This window comes from Lactuca sativa, chromosome 2, assembly GCF_002870075.4.
Source record: "Lactuca sativa cultivar Salinas chromosome 2, Lsat_Salinas_v11, whole genome shotgun sequence".
In the NCBI taxonomy this organism is placed as follows: Eukaryota; Viridiplantae; Streptophyta; class Magnoliopsida; order Asterales; family Asteraceae; genus Lactuca; species Lactuca sativa.
The window spans coordinates 76,234,621-76,258,363 of record NC_056624.2 but is presented as its reverse complement, the minus strand read 5'-3'; the positions used below and the strand labels follow the sequence as shown (position 1 = coordinate 76,258,363).

Sequence of the window (23,743 nt, the reverse complement as noted above, 5' to 3'; positions counted from 1 at the left end):
TTGGAAAAAGAAAAGCTAGAAGAAGAAAGGAGAAGTTGTCAAAGAAGGAGAGGAACGATTGGAGCTTGTAGATCTGGAGAGATATCATCCTTTGGAGCTTATTTGAGGTATAAAGCTTCTTGCTTGTCAATTATTTTGCATAGATCTATGTGTTGTGAAGTTTTGGCATCATTCTTGTCCCAAAAGTCCTCATCTTGATTCATGTTTTGTGTTGGTCGAGATTATCTGTCCTTTCAGACCTTTGGAGAGGTCTTGAGTGAGAAAAATGAGGTCCCAAGGGCTGTGGTTGTTCCATGTGCGAGATATATAGGTCTTAATGGATTAAGACCTTGGATTAAGAGCTTTATGGACGTCTCAAGTGATAAAGTTTGAGACTTAATGAATCTTAGGCAGATTTGGCCTAGGGATCTAAAGTTTGGGCTTAAGAGCTTAAGCCATGAAGTCATTATGTGAAATTGTTGAGCAACAAGGTTACGCCCCGCGTAGAGAGAAAGTGTCCCGATCCCTTTTCGAATCAATGTTGTACGCCCAACGTACCAGAGAGGGTACGCCCAGCGTACTCCCCCTGATTGGACTTCCATGTTGGGCCTTAGAGTTTGGGTTGTTTTTAGGTTGTTGGTTTATGGGCCATGACTGGAAATTTATGGATAGAGTTTTTGGGCCCAATTATTGTTATGGAGCTTGGATCTAGGCCCATTTGGTGAGGAGGAACCAATTTAGTAAGTTGGGCCAATATTGGGCTTTGTATAAGATTTGGACTTTGGGCCATTGGTGGGCTTGGGAGCTTACCTAGTGTTGGGCCGGATTGAGTTAAGGGAAAAATGGTTAATTTACCCTGGGAAGAGTATTGTACTTGGCCTAATGTTTATTTTGTTATGATGACTAGTTCGAGATTTTCGGTGAGTCGGTGATTCGGGAATCTGCTTCTTCAGTTCAGAGTTTCGGCAGTGCGAGGTGAGTTATCCTCACTATATCAACAGGGTCTAAGGCACCAAGGCCAGCCCTTTATCGGATTGAGATCCGGGTATTTGTTGTTATGTTATTGCTTTGATATGTTTGCATCCTGGTAGCTAGGATGGTATATGCTAGTGACCGGTTAGGTCGGTATCCTGGTTAGGATGATGATATGTTATGTGATATGTTTGATCGGCTTGTTGACTGTGAACTGATATATGATTATATGTTTATGTGCACATGGTTGTTTCGACTGGAGTTGGGTTGAGGCGGGTCCTGCTTTGTGCTGTAGGCCAAGATACCCAGGGTGGACCGGTTGTTCCGAAGGCCCAACGAGCGGTCCGGATAGGCTGTAGGCCCCACGAGGGCGGACCAGACGTGTCAAGGCTCGGAGAGTGGACCAGGCCGACTGAAGGCCCGATGCGGGCGGACCAGTCATATTGTAGACTCAGAGAGAGGACCAGGTGGGTTGAAGGCCCAGTGCTGGCGGACTAACCACACTGCAGACTCGAGGGACATGACTAGACTCGGAGGGTGGACCCGGTGGACTGAAGGCCTGATACTGCGGACCAGTCACACAGTAGACCCGATATGCATGGTTGTTCTGTGATCGGTTATTATATGACATGTTATATGTGTATGGTATATGTGGTTGGTATTTTGGGGGTATCTCACTAAGCTTTCAGGCTTACAGTTGTGGTTTAATGTTTTTCAGGTTCTTCAGGAGACCGTGGCAAGGCGAAGGCGTGATCGTACTGCTCCTCGTGTTTATGTTTTATGTTATGGTTCTGGGAATACTCTGATAATAAATGTATTGAAAAACCTTTTTGTAATAACGTGATTAAAATGGGTTGTTTTTGAAAAGTTAAATTTTGTTGAAAATTTTGGTCGTTACAGTATCATAACAACAATTGCAATAGTGATCAAAGTAAACACAACCAACATAAATATAATTGAAAAAGTTACATCATTGTATCAGTTCACATGTTTCCAAATCAATTACATAATGTTGACAAAAATGAAATGTTTGACGCCTTAACGTCCCATCCTCAAAAGCACTTGATTACCTGTTTATTGATTTCCTGAGAATACAAGTTGTTTGAAAAAGTGTCAACACAAAGGTTGGTGAGCTCATAAGCTTTTGATTGTACTGATGAAAAGCCTTTTCTTGTAAAAGTAGTGTTTGTTCAAGAAAAATCTCATATTTTCCTTAAAGTGTGAAATCTAGTCTTAAATCCAAAGACCGAAATGTAAAAGTAATTTGCCATACTTATAGTTAAACAATGCAAGTTTAAATCGACATAAAGTCGTTTGATTTCAATGAAATCCCCTTAAATTCTATGCTTGTTAATACTTAATGTGAGTTATTATAACCATGCTATGACCTAGTTGGCATCAAACGACGTTCTTCAGGCGTCGGAAATGTTATGACATTTGTCACCCTAGACCTGCCGGTCTAGCTGTTGCATGCAGCTAAGGTGTGGGTTTTTCAGACCCAATATAGATCTACACACAACTATCACGCTCTCCCTACAAGAGATTCTGGTTACAATACAGGACTTAAGTGTATTAATTGAAAAGTAACGTGAAGCGAAATGTCTCACAGTTAGTCATTAATGAATTTACGTGTGGTGTGATAAAAACCCTTTTGTATAAGTGTACACTTTGTTAATGAGTTTGTTATGTAAATTAATCATAAACTATACCTATTATAGTTTATCAAAAAAAGGGTAGTGGTAGTGTACATAAACTATATTTGTCATAGTTTACCAAATGTTTGTATGTAATGGATGTAAATTTTGTTTATAACAATTTATCATTTACCATGCTTAATATAGCAAATATCCATTTGTTATCTGATGTATGTCTATGTATAAAGAAAAAATGACATATATGGTAATAACATATAATCACATAATGATACACAGCTTGCTCAACAAGTTACAAGGTGTAAATGAAATGATAGCATTTTTCAAGTAATAACATTTCTATTCTGTTCTTAGAAAATTTATATAAAAATCATAAAATGTCCAAATAAGAATCTGTAAATTCTAAGAGGTTGGAAAATGAGTCTAGTTTGTTCATAAATTTTCTCATGATTTTTAATGACCTCCAACTAGTGTGAAAAAGTCCATAATCTCAGACTGGTCTGGATGTGTTCTTGAAATGATAGGTAGTTTTGAAAAAATCACAATAAATTGTAGAGAAATCGTATAGAGATGTGCAAGTAGTCAGTTTAAAGGTATGAACCTGAACTACTTGCACCTAGTACAGTTTTGAAAACTAAAATGTTTAAGTTATCCAAAACAGTCCGTGAATGGAGTTCAACTTTTTTGATTAAAGCTGTTGGAAAAGTTTAGTTGTGTTCTTGGTGTTTGTACTTGTATTCCCCCACTTAAAACTTAAGAAAACATGAAAATATAGGGCTATGAACTCACCTTGTGTGTTCTTAGTAGATGGATGTTGAAGAAGAGAAGTGTTCAACTCAAGAACACTTAGAAGATGCCTTGAAGATTCGAATATCTAACATGGATATGATAGAGTTTGTGTAAGATATCTATGATTTTAGTAGAATGAAGTGAAATAATCATATGAAGGAATGACAACACTTACCAAAAGTAGAAGAACCTCTTGATAATCAGCCTTGAATCTCGAAATTTAGTGAGAGAAATTGAAGTGTGCTCTTTAGTGGAAAATGAGACAAATGAGAGAAGTGTGAGGAGAGAGGAGAGTTTTCCCAGCCCTTGACCATGTGTGTGGCTAGGAAATAAGTGGGAAAAGTAAAATGAATGACTAGGTATGGTGGAAGGACAATGGTGGGTTATGGAGTGGGCATGGGGTGGTTGCTTGTGTCATACACTAAAGCAAGGTCGACACTCCACCAATCATATCCCACCCACTCTTCTTGGATAAGGATAATACCCCAAAAACATGATTAATTATGAATTATGGGGCTTTATATGTTAAAATATGATTTTGGGTGAAAATGTCGCGCAAAAATAATGGAAAACGGGCCCAAAATGAAGTCGTGGTCGAAAACCGGGTGATTTGGGCCAACTTGCGAGACTTCTGGGCCTGAAGGCAAACTAGGCGAAATGGAGCGAAGGTGGTCAGGAGCGAAATGGGGCGAAGGAGAGAGGAGGGTTCGGTTCGAAAGGGAGGTTCGGTTCGGTTTGCAGCAGCTTCGGGTTCGGCTCTCATGGTTTCGGTTCATAAGCAGTTCGGTCCGTATAGGGACCTTTGGTTCTAAGTACTTTCAGTCCAAGAGGGTTCGCTCCTATAAAGTGGGGTTCGGGTCCTTACGGCTATTTTACTCGTTTTTACCCCGTTTCAAGCGGTTGTTGACCATGTTAAGGGTCGGTATGACCCGAATTATTACAAAAAGTCAAGGGAACTTATGAGAGCGATTTGGGAGAAATTTTTAGTAGAGAGAGATAGAGTGAAAGAGATTGGGAGAGGCTTCACTTGTGACCTTTTTGAGTGTTTGGATTCGCAACGCAAGGTCCGTAAACCTCGTTAAGCCATGTTTAAGGATCCTACACACTCTCGATGAGTGTGCACTATTATTTTATCGCTTTGGCACGTTATTTACCACAATTTAGGGTTAAGGAAATTCAAATACGCGAACTTTCCAAATGATGATTTCTCATTAAAATAGTGATTTATAAAGTAGTTACATAACGTAAACCCTAGCATACAAGGGTTAATTGATTTGACCGGTTTGACTTGTTGACTTCATTTGACTTGTTGATTTCATTTGACTTTGACTTGACTGGAATTTTTGACGGTTGTCACAACAACCAAATCTAAAGAAAATCGATGTGGAGTGATTGTTATTAATACGCTTGACTTTGGAGACAAACTTTGTAGGTTCATGTTTTCATTGAATACATCATGGTAATTCCCCGAGTTAGCTCCTTCTTTATGTAAACTACAACTCCTATATTCATTAGGAAACATGTTATAGAAATTTTAAATCTTGGATTCCATGCTTTTGAACCCCAATAAGTTTGACAAGACAAGTGAAATTCATTTGGATTTAAAACCAAGAGAAACAAATTGAGTACCTGCAATTGTAGCATTATCCCAACCCTATAAAAGATTCCCAATTATAGCAATGAAAGCAACGGATGGAATTAATCAATGGACATGATTTGAGAGTGTATGAAATAAATTCAGGTTAAATTCTTTAAATTTTCTTTCAGGCATTTCAACAAACATTTGTTAGGCATTATCATCAAACAAGCCAAATTTAGAACAATGAAGTATAAAGAACAAATGAAAAATAAAGAACAAATGGAAAATCAAGAACAATCAATCTTATTTAAGTCAGATGCTAAATTAAAAAATCAACTTAAATGATGGATATTTAAAAGTAAAGAAGAATGAGAGCACAGTTGACAAGCTAACCTAATCATAGCGTCTGGATGTGTTTTCCAAGGAAAAATGAACAAATTAAATATAAAACACCAGTAAAGATGAAGTCTTTCGTGATAGAATTAGATAGTAATAGTTTTATATCATTGGAACAACAACATAAACAACAAGATGAATATCCAAAATCAAGCCCTAATTTCCGTTTCTCTTCTACGATGCTTGTTTTCGGGATTGAAATTCTTTTTGTAGATGATTGAAATACATAAATCAATTAAATGATAATAATATGATATGGTGATGAGATTATTTAGACTAACCTGAAGTTGATTCGAGGATATCTTAAGAGAAACCAACATACGAAGCTTCCCAAAGGCTCCAGGAAGATTTATCGGATAGATCAACCTCTTCAAGTTGATTCACCAAGTTTTCTTCGATCTCCACCAGCCGCGACTTAGCGATATCAAAATTTCATGATCAGAGCACTCGCCTAGGGTTTTGAGTACAGATCGTGACCGAGATACATCGTCAACAGTTGCATGCATGGAATAGAATTGAGTAGTCGTGATGGTTATAAAGAAGAGATATTAGGTCAAACATATTGTAACACCCGTTTATTTTTTAATAAATAAATAAATAATTGATGAACGAATAGTAACCCCAAATCAATAATTATATAGAAAGGTGTTGGTTTCAAGGAGTAAATTGGCATAATTTAGTAATTGAGGGTTAAAAGTGTAAGTTCCGGATTGGTTTTGTAAATATTTATGAAGGTAGGGACCACTTGCTAATTATTGGGGCTTAAGATGGATAGATTATGAGAAGCAAGAGCTAAATGGTAAATTTTGGACTCAATTTGTAAAGAGTTTTGAAGGTTGGGGTTAAAAGGGTAACATATGGACTTTATTTGAGAATAATTTGTAAAGGAGGGGCTGAATGGTAACTATGGGACTAAATATGTAAGGAATTATGTGAGCAGGGGTGGAAAGAGTAAATTCTGTACTTTCTGTGAAAAGAATCCTGTGGGGAGGGACTATTTGTGACATTATGGAATGAAGTTTGAATGGGTGACGGGTATTTATTCAATGTGAACCCTAGCCCTAAAGAACATGTTACAGCCGCCTCCCAACCTTATACCTCCCTACAGGCGCCACTACCATCCTATCTCCGATCAGCCAAGCAACCACCGTGACCATCAGACTTCCATCATGCTTGCGGCCGACGAGGATGAGTCCAACTGGTTAAGGACGTTCGATGACGGGGATGTGGGAGTTGAATGGACGACACCATCGTTCATTACGTCCGTTCTCCGACCATCTAAAACCGTCGAACAGCCTTCATTCCGACGAAGAGACGAAGCTACCGATAGCCGCCGCTGATGAAGACGAGGGCGAAGCACCTCCTGCCGCCGCTTCTGTCGCTCACGGTTCCACCATACCTCTCGTCCCTTGCCGGTGATTCATTCTAAGCTTATAGCCATCGTCGTCGTGCCGCCGCTGCATCCATTTCAATGGCCATTCCGCCGTTGCCGTCTCTCCTTGGTGCTGTCATCGTTAACCGCCACCGGGGGGTAGCTAGAGTTGCTTTTGTGATCATATGGGGTGTGTTTCATGTGTCCAACTCATGTGTGTATGTTGAGGGTGGTGTTGATAGCCAGAAAATGGAAAGGATACCCACCATGGCCGCCAGCCATGGTGGCTGCCGTCGCTTCTGCCGCCAACGGCCACCAAAAGGTGGTTGTGTGGGTATGTGTTTATTTTTTCAGTGTGTTATTTGGATATTTGGCTTTGTAAAATGTAAATTACAGCTTGGTATAATAAAAGAAATTGAGAACCACCACCTTAGGGTGGTGGCTGCCGCCATCGGCCGCTGTGTCGGGTGGCAGTGTGCTTAGTTGTGTTGGGATTGCTAGTTTGGGTACGTTTGGCCAAGGGACTAAAACCCTAATGGGCCCAATGAGGCTTAATGGGCGTAAAAGCCCAAACATGTGTCTAATGGGCTTAATGAACCCTAATGGATCCAAGGACTTAATTTATGGGCCTATTCGGCTAGTATTTGGGTTGGAAACCCTAATCAGGAAACCCTAATGCCATCAAAACCCTAATTTAGGAAATTAATCAGGACACATGGGAATTATTTAATAACTAGAGATATTAAATAAGAATCATTTGCAAGGAATTAATCTAAGTAAGATTGGACTTAATGGATTAAGTTCTTAATGGGTTAAGTAAGAAGACTTAACCCTAATCATCATTTTATGTGAAAACCCTAATTTCACTTGGGTTTATTATTGGGCCTTGATGATTGGATTATTATTGGGCCATCTAAAGTCAAGCAATTAGACTAGAATAATTAATGCGCTTTGAGGAGTTAGGCCCAATTTGGAAAATTGGGCCATAGATGGGCCATAGTTTGGACCTTAATGATTATATGATGTTGGACCTTAGAGTAAGGCCATGTATAGGCCTGGGCCCAAATTGGAAAATTGGGCCATATGTTGGGCTTTGAGCCATAGTTGGACTTTTGGGCCTTAGATTGGGCCTTGGGCTTGTATAAAGCCAACCTTGGGGTAATGTAGTAATTATCCAAGTGAGCATCTATGATTATGTGTTGGGACCCAATTATTAATTGGGTGTTATTTTGATGTTGACAGTTCGGGAATCTGTCATCCAGCAGCTGGGGTGAAGTCTGCAGGACTTCATCAATGTGGGGATATGTATGCGGGACTTCAGCAGTGCGAGGTGAGTTACCTTCCAGTAGAGGTGAGTCTAAGGCCACAATATCGGCCCACCAACAGGGGTAGTTGGTAGATAATTGTCTTTGTGATAATTATCTTGATATGCTTATGTGATATGCTTATGAGATATGCTTATGTGATATGCTCATGAGATATGCTTATGTGATATGCTTATAAGATATGCTCATGTAATATGCTTATGTGACATGATATGTGTTAATGGTAGTAGCAGGGAATAGTTCTTCCCTGACTCGGTTATTAGGATCGAAGGGTAGGTCAGTACCCCTGTAATGCCTGACTGTATGATTATATCATGCCATTATATGATAGTGGTAGGGGTGAAATAGTCTCTGGTTACCGGTTGAAAGATACCGATGATGAATATCTGTTGAAAGATACCGATGGCAGATACCGGTTGAAAGATACCGATGGCAGTTACCGGTTGAAAGATACCGAAGGGGTATACAAAACCCATGTAATACTTATATGTCTATTTATGATATGATTAGCATGTTTATGCTATGTTAGTATGTGATCAACATGTTTATGATGTTAGTACATGACCATTATGTTTATGACATGTTATTATGTGATAGTGGTAGGGGTGAAATAATCCCCAGATACCGGTTGAAAGATACCGATGGCAGTTACCGGTTGAAAGATACCGATGGTATTATGTGGTATGTGGTATGATGGGTGAACTCACTTAGCATCGTGCTTACGGTTTACAGTTTTGGTTTCAGGTACTTTGTTTCAAAGGAAAGGAGCCGGCTTGGTCGCAGCGCATCACACTATGTTTTCCGCACACGAGATCCTTGGGATTATACTCTAATATGGTTTCATAATATTATATTTTGATTATTCACACTTTGGTTTTATGTAATAACCTAATTAAAAATGAAATTTTTGGCCTTGAATTTTGGCACGTTACACATATATTTATTTTGTTTCGTTAATTGCAATTGCAAAAAACCAGAAATACCATTTTTGATTTAAATAATTATTTAATTATTTGCTAAATTGTGATTAGTGTATTTAGGAACACAATAGTTGCTAGAAACATTTGAATCTAACTTTCTCTCTCTCTCTCTCTCTCTCTCTCTCTCTATATATATATATATATATATATATATATATATATATATATATATATATATATATATATATATATATATTTATATATTGAAAAAAAGTCGAAATGTACGTACGCCACACACTATTACTCATTCCGTCCCAAAATTATAGTCCATCTTTCGTTTTTGGTTTGTCCCAAAATGTTAGCCCACTTCTAAAAATAAATAACATTTTTACCAAAATGCCCCCTCGTTATTACTTAACCAACTAATTATTTAATGGAACATTAAATGCAAACTTATGACAAAACTGTCATTTTATTGTATAAAGTTAATTGTAATTTATGTTTTCTTAATATGTGTGTGTTTTTTGTATGTGGACAATAATTTTGGGATGGAAGGAGTATATCTTTGGGTTGAGCTTTATGTTTTGTGTGAAGTGGGCGGTGATCGGTGAAAATTTGTTATCATTGTTCCTATCAATTTTTGAATTTCTTTGGGATCGAGAATTTATTTTTATATTTATCCAACTTGGCGAAAAATATATTCTAACTCGTGAAAAAGATCAAAACTCGAGAGTTTAATTATAAGAGGAAGTTATCATGTGAATTCACAGACATTCTTTTTATAAAGTTGATATTCGTTACTTTTGAATATATTTATTTAAGAAATGGCTTTTAAAATAGGAAAATTGCTACTAATGAAGGCTAGGAATTCGGGGTATAAATCAATAGTTGAGCTAGAAAAACTCAAAGCTCTTGATCTTAGACAAAAGTCAAGGATCAAGTGGGCAATTGATGGGGACGAAAACATGAGGTTTTTTCACGGGCACATATACAACAATAACCGTAAGAGTATGATAGTCGGTCTGTTGATCAATGGGGAATGGTATACAGATACAATAGCCATAAAACAGGAGGTTTATTCATTTTTTTTTCTAAAAAATACAAAGAAAAGTACCGTGTCAAGCCGAAACTAAACATCCATCACTTCAAGAAATTTTCATGCGATGAAAGGCAACATCTGGAATCTCCTATTTCCCTGTGTGAAATTTAGAATGCAGTGTGGGCGTGTGGTAATGAAAAGGCATCTGGGCACCTAGCGGTTTCATGTTTAAATTCATCAAAAAATATTGGGACGTTCTCTTGGGAGACATTGCAGCGGTTGTTAAATATTTTAAGAGATGTGGGAATACTGACTCGTCATGTAACTCTTCCTTCATCTCGTTAGTTCCTAAAGTCAAGGATCCCCTTCTGATTAGTGATTATAGATCGATCAGTCTTATTCGTTGTGTCCAAAATAATCTTGAAAATACTTTCGTTAAGACTGAAGAATCTCATGGGGAAGTGCATTGACCAGGTGCAATTAGCTTATATTGAAGGTCGAAATATATTGGAAGGGCCCCTGGATGTAAATTAAATATGTTCTTGGGCAGAAAAGAATAAAAAGAAGATCCTTCGCTTCACAGTTGATTTCGATAAAGCCTTTGATTCATTAAACTGGGATTTCCTTGATTCAAATCTAGTGAACATGGGATTCAGTAACAAAATGAGAAGGTGGTTGAAAGGATGTCTTGTTTCCTCCAAGTCCTCAGTACTTGTAAACGGTTGCCCAACCAAATAATTCTCGATATCCAAAGGCACCAAACAAGGGGATCCACTCTCACCGTTCGTGCTCATTATAGCCAAGGAGGGGCTTTGTGTAGCGATGAAGTCAGCATGTGAGCTAGGCATCTTTCATGGGATTAATTTGCCAAATGGGGGACCAATAATCTATCATTTTCTATACGCAAATGATGCCTTATTCTTGGGGGAGTGGTCGAAACAAAATATAAATAATCTATCATGTATTTTACACTGCTTTCATGTTGCATCGGGGCTTAGAGTCAACTTCAGTAAATCAAGAGTATTTGGAATCGGTGTTGACATACAGGAGGTGACAAACTGGGTGAGACCTCTTGGATGTGAAACCTCCTCCCTCCCCTTTTACCTGTCTTAGCGTTGTGGTAGGTGCCAATATGAAGTTGAAGAAACATTGGAAACCGATCATTGATAGATTCACATAAAAACTTTCAAAGTGGAAATCCAAAAATCTATCCTTTGGCGGCAGACTGACCCTCATCCAATCAGTCTTAGGAAACCTCCCAACTTATTATTTATCTTTGTTTGTGGCTCCAGAGGGCGTTATTGAGACACTCAAAAGGTTGAGAAACAAATTCCTTTGGGGTGGATCAGTGGAACGGAAGGTTATTCATTGGATTCTGTGGGAGAAGGTGACAACTTCTAAAGACTCGGGTGGCCTTGGTGTTGGTACAATAAAGCCTCTTAACATATCCCTCATTATGAAGTGGTGGTGGAAGCTTAGAACTAACCCTGGACAATTATGGGTAACGGTTATATATATTTTGCACAACATCCATTCCAAACCTATGATTGTTACTCGATGAAGACTTTACTCGGGGTTTGGAACAATATCGCAAGAATAAAGAATGATCTCATGAAAACCACATCCCTGTTACTTAAGTGATCTCCAAGCAAACAAGTCCTACAAGTGAAATTTGGAATTGTGGTTTAACACCGGATGGCTCATAGACAGTGTGTGCTTTGAGAAAAAAAAATGGGATTATAGGCTTCCAACCATCAATTCTAATTTTCATTGGCTTAAAGAAATACCACTGAAGGTCTCTTGTTTCATTTGGAGGGCGCAAGTTGGTAGAATTCCAACCGCAAATGAACTATCAAAAAGAGGGGTAATTTTGGAAACAATGACATGTCGCATGTGTGAGGAGATAGAAGAGTGTCTGGAACATACTCTTATGGCGTGCTCTTAGTAATGATGGTCATAGAGGGGATATGGAGATGGTGTAGGGTGCAAGCTGGAAGTTTTCATATGGTGAATGACATTCTTGAGTTTGTTGTCAGGTGGGGGTCGTGCCCAAAAAGAAGGATGATTTTTATGGCCATTTGTTACTGTATGCTATGGTCTACTTGGAAAGCAAGAAATGATAGAGTTTTCAAGAAAATCCGGCTGCCACCTGATAAAGTCATAGATATTGTTAAATCTATGACCTTTCTTTGGGTGAAAAAACAGGGGGAAAATGAAGGAGTTAGCTTGGACAAACTGGTCTCAATGCCATTTTCATAATTTGTAATTTCAGTTTCAGCTTTTTGTTGTTTTATTTTCGTTGTTGTTTGTGGTCCTGTGTTTTGCCACTAATTTATGTGACTTGATTGTCCTTCCCCAGTTACTTCTCTTTTTTATATAATAATTTATTAGATGGTTCTAAAAAAATAGTCATTTTCTTTTGGGGGAATTCAAAAAAATATACACAAAAAATCAAATTTTCAGGCATAAACATGGATTCCACGGAAGTGAGTTTCTAGGGCTTCGTGAAATCAACTTAATCTCCGAGGAATCGATGTGAATAAAAAAAATTCTCAAGATCCATTCCGCGGAGCTACCTCTAAGGAATGAAGTCATTCTGCAGTGGTACCTTTGACGAATTGATCTTCAATTTTTTTTCCCACATTGATTCTTCGAGGCTTATACTTATTTCCAAACTAATTATTCTCAAGAAAAGATTATGATGATATGACATTTTTTTTTGACAATTTGTGGAATGAATATGAGATGGAAAATAAAATTGTCTTTTAATTTGAGTATGAACCCCAAAGAATCAATGTGACAAAAAAGAAAAATCTGAAGATCCATTCCTCGGTGGTATCTCCATAGAATCACTTTATTCCTCGGGGTATCTCCACAGAATGGATCTTGAGAATTTTATTTTTTTTAGTCATATTGATTCCTCAGAGATTAAGTTGATTCCATAGAGTCATCAGAGCTCACCTCTGCAAAATCCTCACCTCCACAAAATCCATGTCTATACCTGAAAATTTTAGTTTTTGTATTAAATAAATTTCCCTTTAAAATAAACATAATAATTATCTTATGAATAAAAAAAAATTAAACTATTGGATAAAGTTTTCCTCTAAAATTATTGTACGGGATTCATATATATTATAGGTCGCTCCAATATTAAAAAAGAAAAAAATGGTACAGTTTGTTTTAAACGTATATAGTATGTACCTATTATCTTCTAAAGAATAATTAAATTAGTTAAAATAATAATTAAAGTTAAAGCAAAGATGTTATTGATACCACCCATAAGAGGTTGGGGGTTTAGACTTTATCAATAATAACTAGAAATGAGGCTCGTGCGTTGCACGAGTCGGTTTTTGTTGTTGATGTTTGGCAGGTCACGAAAGTAGGATGCTATAATGTCATTCAAATACTAAGCAATTGTATAGATTAAATAGAGTATAATGTCCTAATGTAAGAAATGAAAGTAAACAAATAAATTAGTGTATGTTGTTATTTTTGGCATTTAACGCTTTTGGCTGATAGAAAAAACATTTCGAGTCGAAATCTCATTCCTCATAACTTGAATAAAACCACCTGAAGAAAAGAACACATATTTTTTATTATTATCGTATTGACATTTTTTTATGCAATTGTGCATGCTAAAAAGGTTACAATGCCTACCCTTATCCATCAAGAATATGTTATTTAAAAAAAAAAAAAAAAAAAATTTGGGACCATTTTACCTTAAGGTATTGAATATTAGAAACTTTGATAGTTTTCTCAACTTGAAGCCCACGTGACAGAAATAACTGTAGCAAAAACAATATTTTTTTAGGGAAAATTAAGTACATTGTAGCAAAATTTAGACTACATTGTTGTTTTTGTAGAGACATGTAAGTATGTTAGTGTTGCACATATTCTTCCTAACTTGATAGACTTTCAATGCACAATTCCCTAATAGGAAGAAATGAATCCACAAATCCATTATAAACAAACCAATAAAAGTACATTGTTATTTAAAAGCTACTAAGTATCCATACCTCGAGTGCACGAAGCATCACTTCAACCAGAATAAATAGTGGGATTAGGTAGGCGACAAATGAAATAAAAAAAGAGTATAACATTATACAAATCTAATTTTTTTTTGCAACAACCGCGTATTAGAAACCTAATTTTGCTCATAGCAAATAGGTAAAATGTTGTTTTAACTCATAAATCAAATACATAGAAATATGAAAAGATGCAACAATTAGCAATGTACTTTGTTTGTTGGTAAAAAAATGAATTACAAAAAAACAAAAAAAAAGATGTAAATTCAAAGTGCATTGCTATTTAGTGCACTTAAAACAAAAAAAATGGAAATTACACATAATGGCGATAAAACCATTATTGCTGAAATTGGAAGAACCTAAAGAACCGTAGCCTCCACATTCTTTGCCCCTCAAATTCCAGTTACAAGGGTAAAAAATGTTTACATATATGTTTATATAAGCACAACTTGTGGCATTATAAATATACATAATCAATAACATCATAAACTTAAAAAACTGCATCATAATGCAAAAGAAAAATGAAAAAAAATTAAAAATAATACTCATGCTATTTTGTGTTGTTGTTCTATTAAAATACAGAAAAAGACTATTATATAAATTTAACCACTTCAAATATTTCTTTTTTTAGATTTTCGTCATAATAGTTCGGTGGATAAATCATCAAAAACTAATAGTTTAATGACTAAATCAAAAAAAAAAAAAGTTGGTGTAGTTGCTTAATTAGTAAATAAAATTTTTAGACGATAAAAATAACATAATGATAAAAAGAAGTTGTTTTGTTTTGTTTGTTTGTTTTTTTATAATTTCTATAACATCAAAACAGGCCGATTAGGCCAACTTTCAGACAGTAAAAAAAAATATAATGGTTTGATAACTAAATAAAATAGGTAAATGACAAAATCTATAAGGTAATGAAAGTACATGTTTTTTTTTTTTTTTTTTTTTTTTTGTATTTGTATTTCCCCAAAAATATAACAATACTACTATCAACGGTCCATTTTGATTCGTATAAATTAGAAGATAGAAGGTAATATGTTTTCAAAAGCACACCTTTAAACCCCTGACTTCAACTTCTCCCTATTTGAGATTTTTATCATCAATCTTTAAGACATGTAAAAATGTCGGGTGTTAATTTAATAAAAATAAATAAACCTAAATTGAGTGTGGATCTAGTTTTTGATGGAAGTACATATAAAAGGTGGGTAAGGGTAATCTTGTCATTTAGTTTTAGCAAACCATTTTGGCAATGTGAATGAAGCCTTCATTCCTAGCTTTGTAAAGAACCGAGCATATAAAGGACGTAATAGGAATCTTATTGAAATTTGTATGTTATTTTTTTTTGAATAATATGATACTACCATTATAATATTACTTCGATCTAAAATTTAATTAAGTTATTATAATATGTTCATTTGAAATTTTTTTAAAATAATAAACAATAAAACCTTTTCTTTAATATAATAAATAAAAAAAAAAACTCACTGTTGAGTTCCATTTCCTTTGTGGTTGCCACTCTGGAGGTCTCAAATATAACCTACATCACCACCACATATGATAAGTTTAATTAATCAAAATTATTTAAAAATTAAAATATAAATAAGAAAAAACATTGCAAAAACAAAATCTTACATAAATAATAAATTGCTTCAAATGTAATAATAAACAAATATATTAAAAATCAGGACTTGTAGTCCTTTGTTTTTAAGTTAAACTAAAGACACGGAGATTGAAACAATCAAATACCTAAGAGTGTGATCGAGAAAGGAGGTGTAATCTGTTGGAAGCCACAAAGAAGCATGTTTTCCATCAAAAACTTTAAAATCTGCATAGTATAATAAATGTTTAATCATAAATAAGCCGAGACACTTAAGAGAGAGCTAAGTTTGTTTAGAAAAAAAATATGAAACAAAAACACAGACAAAAAGGGTGAAAATCTTACAAGGTTTCAGAGGTTGCAACACTGCAATAACATCTTTGGCTGCTAAGACCTCTAACAATTGGAATATGATTCTCTTGAGTGAAATGTAGTGTACTTGAAGTGCTATCAGACATGTTTAAAAAAATCAGTTTATAGGATCATTTAGGTAGTGGTTATGCTCCAAAAGTCACCTCTAGCCTTTTTCGAACATCTTCCTCTCTTTGAGACAATATATCAAACACATAGAAGACATAATACTAAATTTCAAAAATAACTCACTGTACATGTTCTATTTAGCTCATCATTGTTTCAACATTGATAATAATATTTCATTGACAAAGATGATAAAAAAAATGACACATTTGAGTATTAAGTTTTACCTGCAGTTGCTTCATCTCTGTCAACCAATTATCTGCTTATGAGAAAACGTTAACGAAGAGAAGATGATCCAAATAGCTAAACAGCGCGTCCAAAAGTTTGAAAAAAATACTTATGAACACCAAAATTAAATATGATATTCTTTCATGATTCGAGTTTGTTTTATCTTTATATATAATTTCTTCAAGATTAGGGTTTTAGAGTTATTGAAAAAAAAAATCCAAAACATACCTCATCGATTCCAGAGCTTCATTCATTCAATCTTCAGTCGATAATGGATGGTGTTGTTTTTATCCTATGTTGCAATCGATCGTCGCTCTGGAACCCTCCGTCGTTGCATCCTCCACAACCCCTAACCTCCCGTCCTTCATCGCTAACGAAAAAACGCAGGCATCGCTAACGTAAATCTGGAGTATGTATCAAATAATCCAGAAAACTACTCACCTCCTACTTCCAGTTGTTGTTTGACATTGGTGGGTTTAGGGTTCGTTGCTCATTCTTGACACTTACCTAATCACCTCCGTTGCACAGAAGCCACACGGGACAGGTGAAAATTACAGACGGAGGTATATTAGAAGCTTCGTTGACTGACCTGCCCTACATCGGCTCCACATCGGCACGCCCACATGACCGATTCGGTGAAGAAATCAATAGATAGAGGGATGAAGAGGTGGATACGGTGAGTCCTTGGCTGTGGCGATATCAACAGACAAGGGATCAGGAACAGCGGGGATGAAGCAGAAAAAAGAAACAGGAACAATCCAGAAGCAGAATATAGGGACCTAGATTGACAGTAATAGCCAATGTAAGCAGAGGAACAAAATAGATAAAAAAAAAAAAAATGTGCATGTTCAATGTTCCTAAGCTAGGACTTCTTTAATATATATATATATATATATATATATATATATATATATATATATAGGTTCAGGTTCATTTGAAACCATTCTAATTTTGTAAGACCGTAAGACCAAATCTAAAAATAATTTTAAAATGCAAAATAAATGGAAAAATCCAAAAAAAAAAATTTTAAATATTATTTTCGGAACTTGAATTAACTAAAAAAAAATTTAAAAAAAATAAAAAAAATTCTATTTTTTTTTTAAAATACGTGAAATATTCTAAATAGAATATTATACTGTATATATTCTAAAAATAATTTTAAAATGCAAAATAAATGGAAAAATTAAAAAATTCTTTTTTTAAATATTATTTTTGGAACATGAATTAACTAAAAAAAATAAAAAAAATGTGTCTCACGGTCTCACAAAATATAGGTGGTCTCAAATAAACCTAACCCTATATATATATATATATATATATATATATATATATATATATATATATATATATATATATATATATATATATATATATAATGCAAGATTTTCTTTTAATTAGGTTTATACACATCATTTTGTTTTTCTTAATATATATCACATCACCTCCATAGCATTTCATATTACTAAAAAGGGTCCTATTTGCACGAAAAATGTCGTGTAATTGTTTTGGTATTTGTGCCTTAAAGTTTGAAATACTGACAATCTAACAATCGTTTTATGTAAAATTGTTATTAGGTTGGAATGAGTGGTAATATTCTTAGCATATTATCATTTAGGATTTTTTAGTTTTTTCTTATGACACATAGGCTTAGCATTTATAACACAAAAAATAGAAGGTGTGGTAGAGTTTGATTTTAAATAGGTTTTATTTTGAAAAGGACAAAAAAAAATAAAAACAATATTTTTTTAGTTAAAAAGTAAACAACCAATAACAACCTAATAATATTTCTCTCATTTCTCGCTCAGTCCATGACGATCCATAGTTAGCAAATCAACTTACCGTATTAAAGGAGTGGCTTAACATTAGTTGGTCAGAGGGTTCGCAAGGCCACTCCGTCTGACCTTATATGAATTTTCATTAATCTCTTTATTAATACACAATGTTCATATTGCACCCTATACTTTTTCGACTTTTAAAAATTCATTATATTAACCTATTTTATTATAAATATGCTAATACGTGTACGATAACATTTTAAAAAAAAAAGATATATTATTTTTAACCTATAATAGTATTACTCTAATATACCAATCTGTCAAACCCCGGCCATCGGCGGAAACACCGGTAATGTAACGTCATTTCTCGTATCATAGTTATCAACTTCCTGAAAACATATGCAATTTAAAATACGTCAACATAAAAGTTGGTGAGTTCACAGGTTTTAACTCCATATAAAAATAAAACTTTTTCTCAAGTTCAAAAGTATAGTTTTGAAAGTATAATTTTGACTTTCCAACGTTTACTATATATATCCTAGGTATAAAAGTTTTTACTTACCAAATAAGTAGTTTACCTATAAGTCTCATATACTATGAATATAAGTGTTTGTAATTCCATACAAACGAGAGTTGCTACGTATAAATCATATTTCAATTCTATACGAGTAAAACTACTACATATAAATCTATTTCAATTCTATACGAGTATGTGTGCTAGGTATAATTATTTACCTAATATACAAGCAATACCTAGGGCATAAGTAGGGGGAACTTATACTTAACATTAATACTTGTATAACGACAAGTATAAAGCTTCTAACAACTTCCTACCATGAGTCCGTAACAGTTTCTTGACAACAAAACCTCTGACAAAACAATACACTCATGATTTACCATGAGAAACAATACACTCATGATTTACCATGAGAACAACACCGCACGCTTCATCGACGCCGGGATAAAAATAAAAGGAATGAATCGTCACTCGCTTATCTTGGGTTGTAATTAACAACCACGAGTGGGGTCGTCAACCCGTATCTTATTCATACACGACTTCCTCACTCACACGGGATTAACGGTTACTGGTCAGAGGACTTCCACTAAGATCCCCGATCTTAGTTGATGAATGAGGTAGCTCATGTAGACTTTGACGACTTCCTATAGCTCTAACAACAAAAGCATCTTCATGTCTAAAACCCTAAGTTACTAGACTATGCCTTTAAACATTACTCCTAACTTCATAACATTTAAGCAGTATAACAGCTATATCTTGAAGTAAAACCAGGTTTTATCTTGACCTAAAACCAATAATAACAACATATAACATTACTAGTTTTATCTTGACATAAAACTAATAATAACAACATATAACATATCTAGTTTTATCTTGACATAAAACTATTAATTGCAACATACTATATAACTTAACATGTAAAACTTCCGAATATAACTTCGGAACTATATCGCACATAAAATATATATAGTAAATGTTGGAGAGTCAAAATTATACTTTCAAAACTATACTTTTGAACTTGAGAAAAAATGTTATTTTTATATGGAGTCAAAACCTGTGAACTCACCAACTTTATGTTGACGTATTGTAAATTGCTTGTGTTTTCAGGAAATTGATAACTATGATACGAGAAATGACGTTACACTGCCCGGTGTTTCCGCAGACGGCCGGGGTGTGACAGATTGGTGAGTAATCTGTCATACCGCGACCGTTGGCGGAAACACCAAGCAGTGTAACGTCATTTCTCGTATCATAGTTATCAACTTCCTGAAAACACATGCAATTTAAAATATGTCAACATAAAGTTGGTGAGTTCACAGGTTTTGACTCCATATAAAAATAACACTTTTTCTCAAGTTCAAAAGTATAGTTTTGAAAGTATAATTTTAACTCTCTAACGTTTACTATATATATCCTAGGTATAAAAGTTTTTACTTACCAAATAAGTAGTTTACCTATAAGTCTCATATACTATGAATATAAGTGTTTGTAATTCCATACAAACGAGAGTTGCTACGTATAAATCATATTTCAATTCTATACGAGTAAAACTACTACGTATAAATCTATTTCAATTCTATACGAGTATGTGTGCTAGGTATAATTATTTACTTAATATACAAGCAGTACCTAGGGCATAAGTAGGGGGGAACTTATACTTAACATTAATACTTGTATAACGACAAGTATAAAGCTTCTAACAACTTCCTACCATGAGTCCGTAACAGTTTCTTGACAACAAAACCTCTGACAAAACAATACACTCATGATTTACCATGAGAAACAATACACTCATGATTTACCATGAGAACAACACCGCACGCTTCATCGACGCCGGGATAAAAATAAAAGGAATGAATCGTCACTCGCTTATCTTGGGTTGTAATTAACAACCACGAGTGGGGTCGTCAACCCGTATCTTATTCATACACGACTTCCTAACTCACACGGGATTAACGGTTACTGGTCAGAGGACTTCCACTAAGATCCCCGATCTTAGTTGATGAATGAGGTAGCTCATGTAGACTTTGACGGCTTCCTATAGCTCTAACAACAAAAGCATCTTCATGTCTAAAACCCTAAGTTACTAGACTATGCCTTTAAACATTACTCCTAACTTCATAACATTTAAGCAGTATAACAGCTATATCTTGAAGTAAAACCAGGTTTTATCTTGACCTAAAACCAATAATAACAACATATAACATTACTAGTTTTATCTTGACATAAAACTAATAATAACAACATATAACATATCTAGTTTTATCTTGACATAAAACTATTAATTGCAACATACTATATAACTTAACATGTAAAACTTCCGAATATAACTTCGGAACTATATCGCACATAAAATATATATAGTAAATGTTGGAGAGTCAAAATTATACTTTCAAAACTATACTTTTGAACTTGAGAAAAAATGTTATTTTTATATGGAGTCAAAACCTGTGAACTCACCAACTTTATGTTGACGTATTGTAAATTGCTTGTGTTTTCAGGAAATTGATAACTATGATACGAGAAATGACGTTACACTGCCCGGTGTTTCCGCAGACGGCCGGGGTGTGACAGATTGGTGAGTAATCTGTCATACCGCGACCGTTGGCGGAAACACCAAGCAGTGTAACGTCATTTCTCGTATCATAGTTATCAACTTCCTGAAAACACATGCAATTTAAAATATGTCAACATAAAGTTGGTGAGTTCACAGGTTTTGACTCCATATAAAAATAACACTTTTTCTCAAGTTCAAAAGTATAGTTTTGAAAGTATAATTTTAACTCTCTAACGTTTACTATATATATCCTAGGTATAAAAGTTTTTAATTACCAAATAAGTAGTTTACCTATAAGTCTCATATACTATGAATATAAGTGTTTGTAATTCCATACAAACGAGAGTTGCTACGTATAAATCATATTTCAATTCTATACGAGTAAAACTACTACGTATAAATCTATTTCAATTCTATACGAGTATGTGTGCTAGGTATAATTATTTACTTAATATACAAGCAGTACCTAGGGCATAAGTAGGGGGGAACTTATACTTAACATTAATACTTGTATAACGACAAGTATAAAGCTTCTAACAACTTCCTACCATGAGTCCGTAACAGTTTCTTGACAACAAAACCTCTGACAAAACAATACACTCATGATTTACCATGAGAAACAATACACTCATGATTTACCATGAGAACAACACCGCACGCTTCATCGACGCCGGGATAAAAATAAAAGGAATGAATCGTCACTCGCTTATCTTGGGTTGTAATTAACAACCACGAGTGGGGTCGTCAACCCGTATCTTATTCATACACGACCTCCTCACTCACACGGGATTAACGGTTACTGGTCAGAGGACTTCCACTAAGATCCCCGATCTTAGTTGATGAATGAGGTAGCTCATGTAGACTTTGACGGCTTCCTATAGCTCTAACAACAAAAGCATCTTCATGTCTAAAACCCTAAGTTACTAGACTATGCCTTTAAACATTACTCCTAACTTCATAACATTTAAGCAGTATAACAGCTATATCTTGAAGTAAAACCAGGTTTTATCTTGACCTAAAACCAATAATAACAACATATAACATTACTAGTTTTATCTTGACATAAAACTAATAATAACAACATATAACATATCTAGTTTTATCTTGACATAAAACTATTAATTGCAACATACTATATAACTTAACATGTAAAACTTCCGAATATAACTTCGGAACTATATCGCACATAAAATATATATAGTAAATGTTGGAGAGTCAAAATTATACTTTCAAAACTATACTTTTGAACTTGAGAAAAAATGTTATTTTTATATGGAGTCAAAACCTGTGAACTCACCAACTTTATGTTGACGTATTGTAAATTGCTTGTGTTTTCAGGAAATTGATAACTATGATACGAGAAATGACGTTACACTGCCCGGTGTTTCCGCAGACGGCCGGGGTGTGACAGATTGGTGAGTAATCTGTCATACCGCGACCGTTGGCGGAAACACCAAGCAGTGTAACGTCATTTCTCGTATCATAGTTATCAACTTCCTGAAAACACATGCAATTTAAAATATGTCAACATAAAGTTGGTGAGTTCACAGGTTTTGACTCCATATAAAAATAACACTTTTTCTCAAGTTCAAAAGTATAGTTTTGAAAGTATAATTTTAACTCTCTAACGTTTACTATATATATCCTAGGTATAAAAGTTTTTAATTACCAAATAAGTAGTTTACCTATAAGTCTCATATACTATGAATATAAGTGTTTGTAATTCCATACAAACGAGAGTTGCTACGTATAAATCATATTTCAATTCTATACGAGTAAAACTACTACGTATAAATCTATTTCAATTCTATACGAGTATGTGTGCTAGGTATAATTATTTACTTAATATACAAGCAGTACCTAGGGCATAAGTAGGGGGGAACTTATACTTAACATTAATACTTGTATAACGACAAGTATAAAGCTTCTAACAACTTCCTACCATGAGTCCGTAACAGTTTCTTGACAACAAAACCTCTGACAAAACAATACACTCATGATTTACCATGAGAAACAATACACTCATGATTTACCATGAGAACAACACCGCACGCTTCATCGACGCCGGGATAAAAATAAAAGGAATGAATCGTCACTCGCTTATCTTGGGTTGTAATTAACAACCACGAGTGGGGTCGTCAACCCGTATCTTATTCATACACGACCTCCTCACTCACACGGGATTAACGGTTACTGGTCAGAGGACTTCCACTAAGATCCCCGATCTTAGTTGATGAATGAGGTAGCTCATGTAGACTTTGACGGCTTCCTATAGCTCTAACAACAAAAGCATCTTCATGTCTAAAACCCTAAGTTACTAGACTATGCCTTTAAACATTACTCCTAACTTCATAACATTTAAGCAGTATAACAGCTATATCTTGAAGTAAAACCAGGTTTTATCTTGACCTAAAACCAATAATAACAACATATAACATTACTAGTTTTATCTTGACATAAAACTAATAATAACAACATATAACATATCTAGTTTTATCTTGACATAAAACTATTAATTGCAACATACTATATAACTTAACATGT

The 23,743-nt window shown here is 34.7% G+C and overlaps 1 long non-coding RNA gene across 6 annotated transcripts; it reads right to left on the bottom strand.

Moving 5' to 3' along the window:
* Window positions 1–1,874: 1,874 nt before the first annotated feature.
* Window positions 1,875–17,206, bottom strand: LOC111880104 (uncharacterized). 6 transcript variants are annotated; one of them, XR_008230195.1, is made up of 7 exons: window positions 15,991–17,206; window positions 15,795–15,873; window positions 15,534–15,585; window positions 13,743–13,808; window positions 3,568–13,024; window positions 3,393–3,477; window positions 1,875–2,036 (listed from the first exon to the last, which is right to left on the bottom strand). It is a non-coding gene; the product is annotated as an uncharacterized LOC111880104 (long non-coding RNA). The 6 variants fall into 6 exon arrangements; XR_008230196.1 differs by lacking the exon at window positions 3,393–3,477 and having other exon boundaries at window positions 12,985–13,024; window positions 15,991–17,195; XR_008230197.1 differs by lacking the exon at window positions 1,875–2,036 and having other exon boundaries at window positions 2,126–12,172; window positions 12,985–13,024; window positions 15,991–17,195.
* Window positions 17,207–23,743: the final 6,537 nt, after the last annotated feature.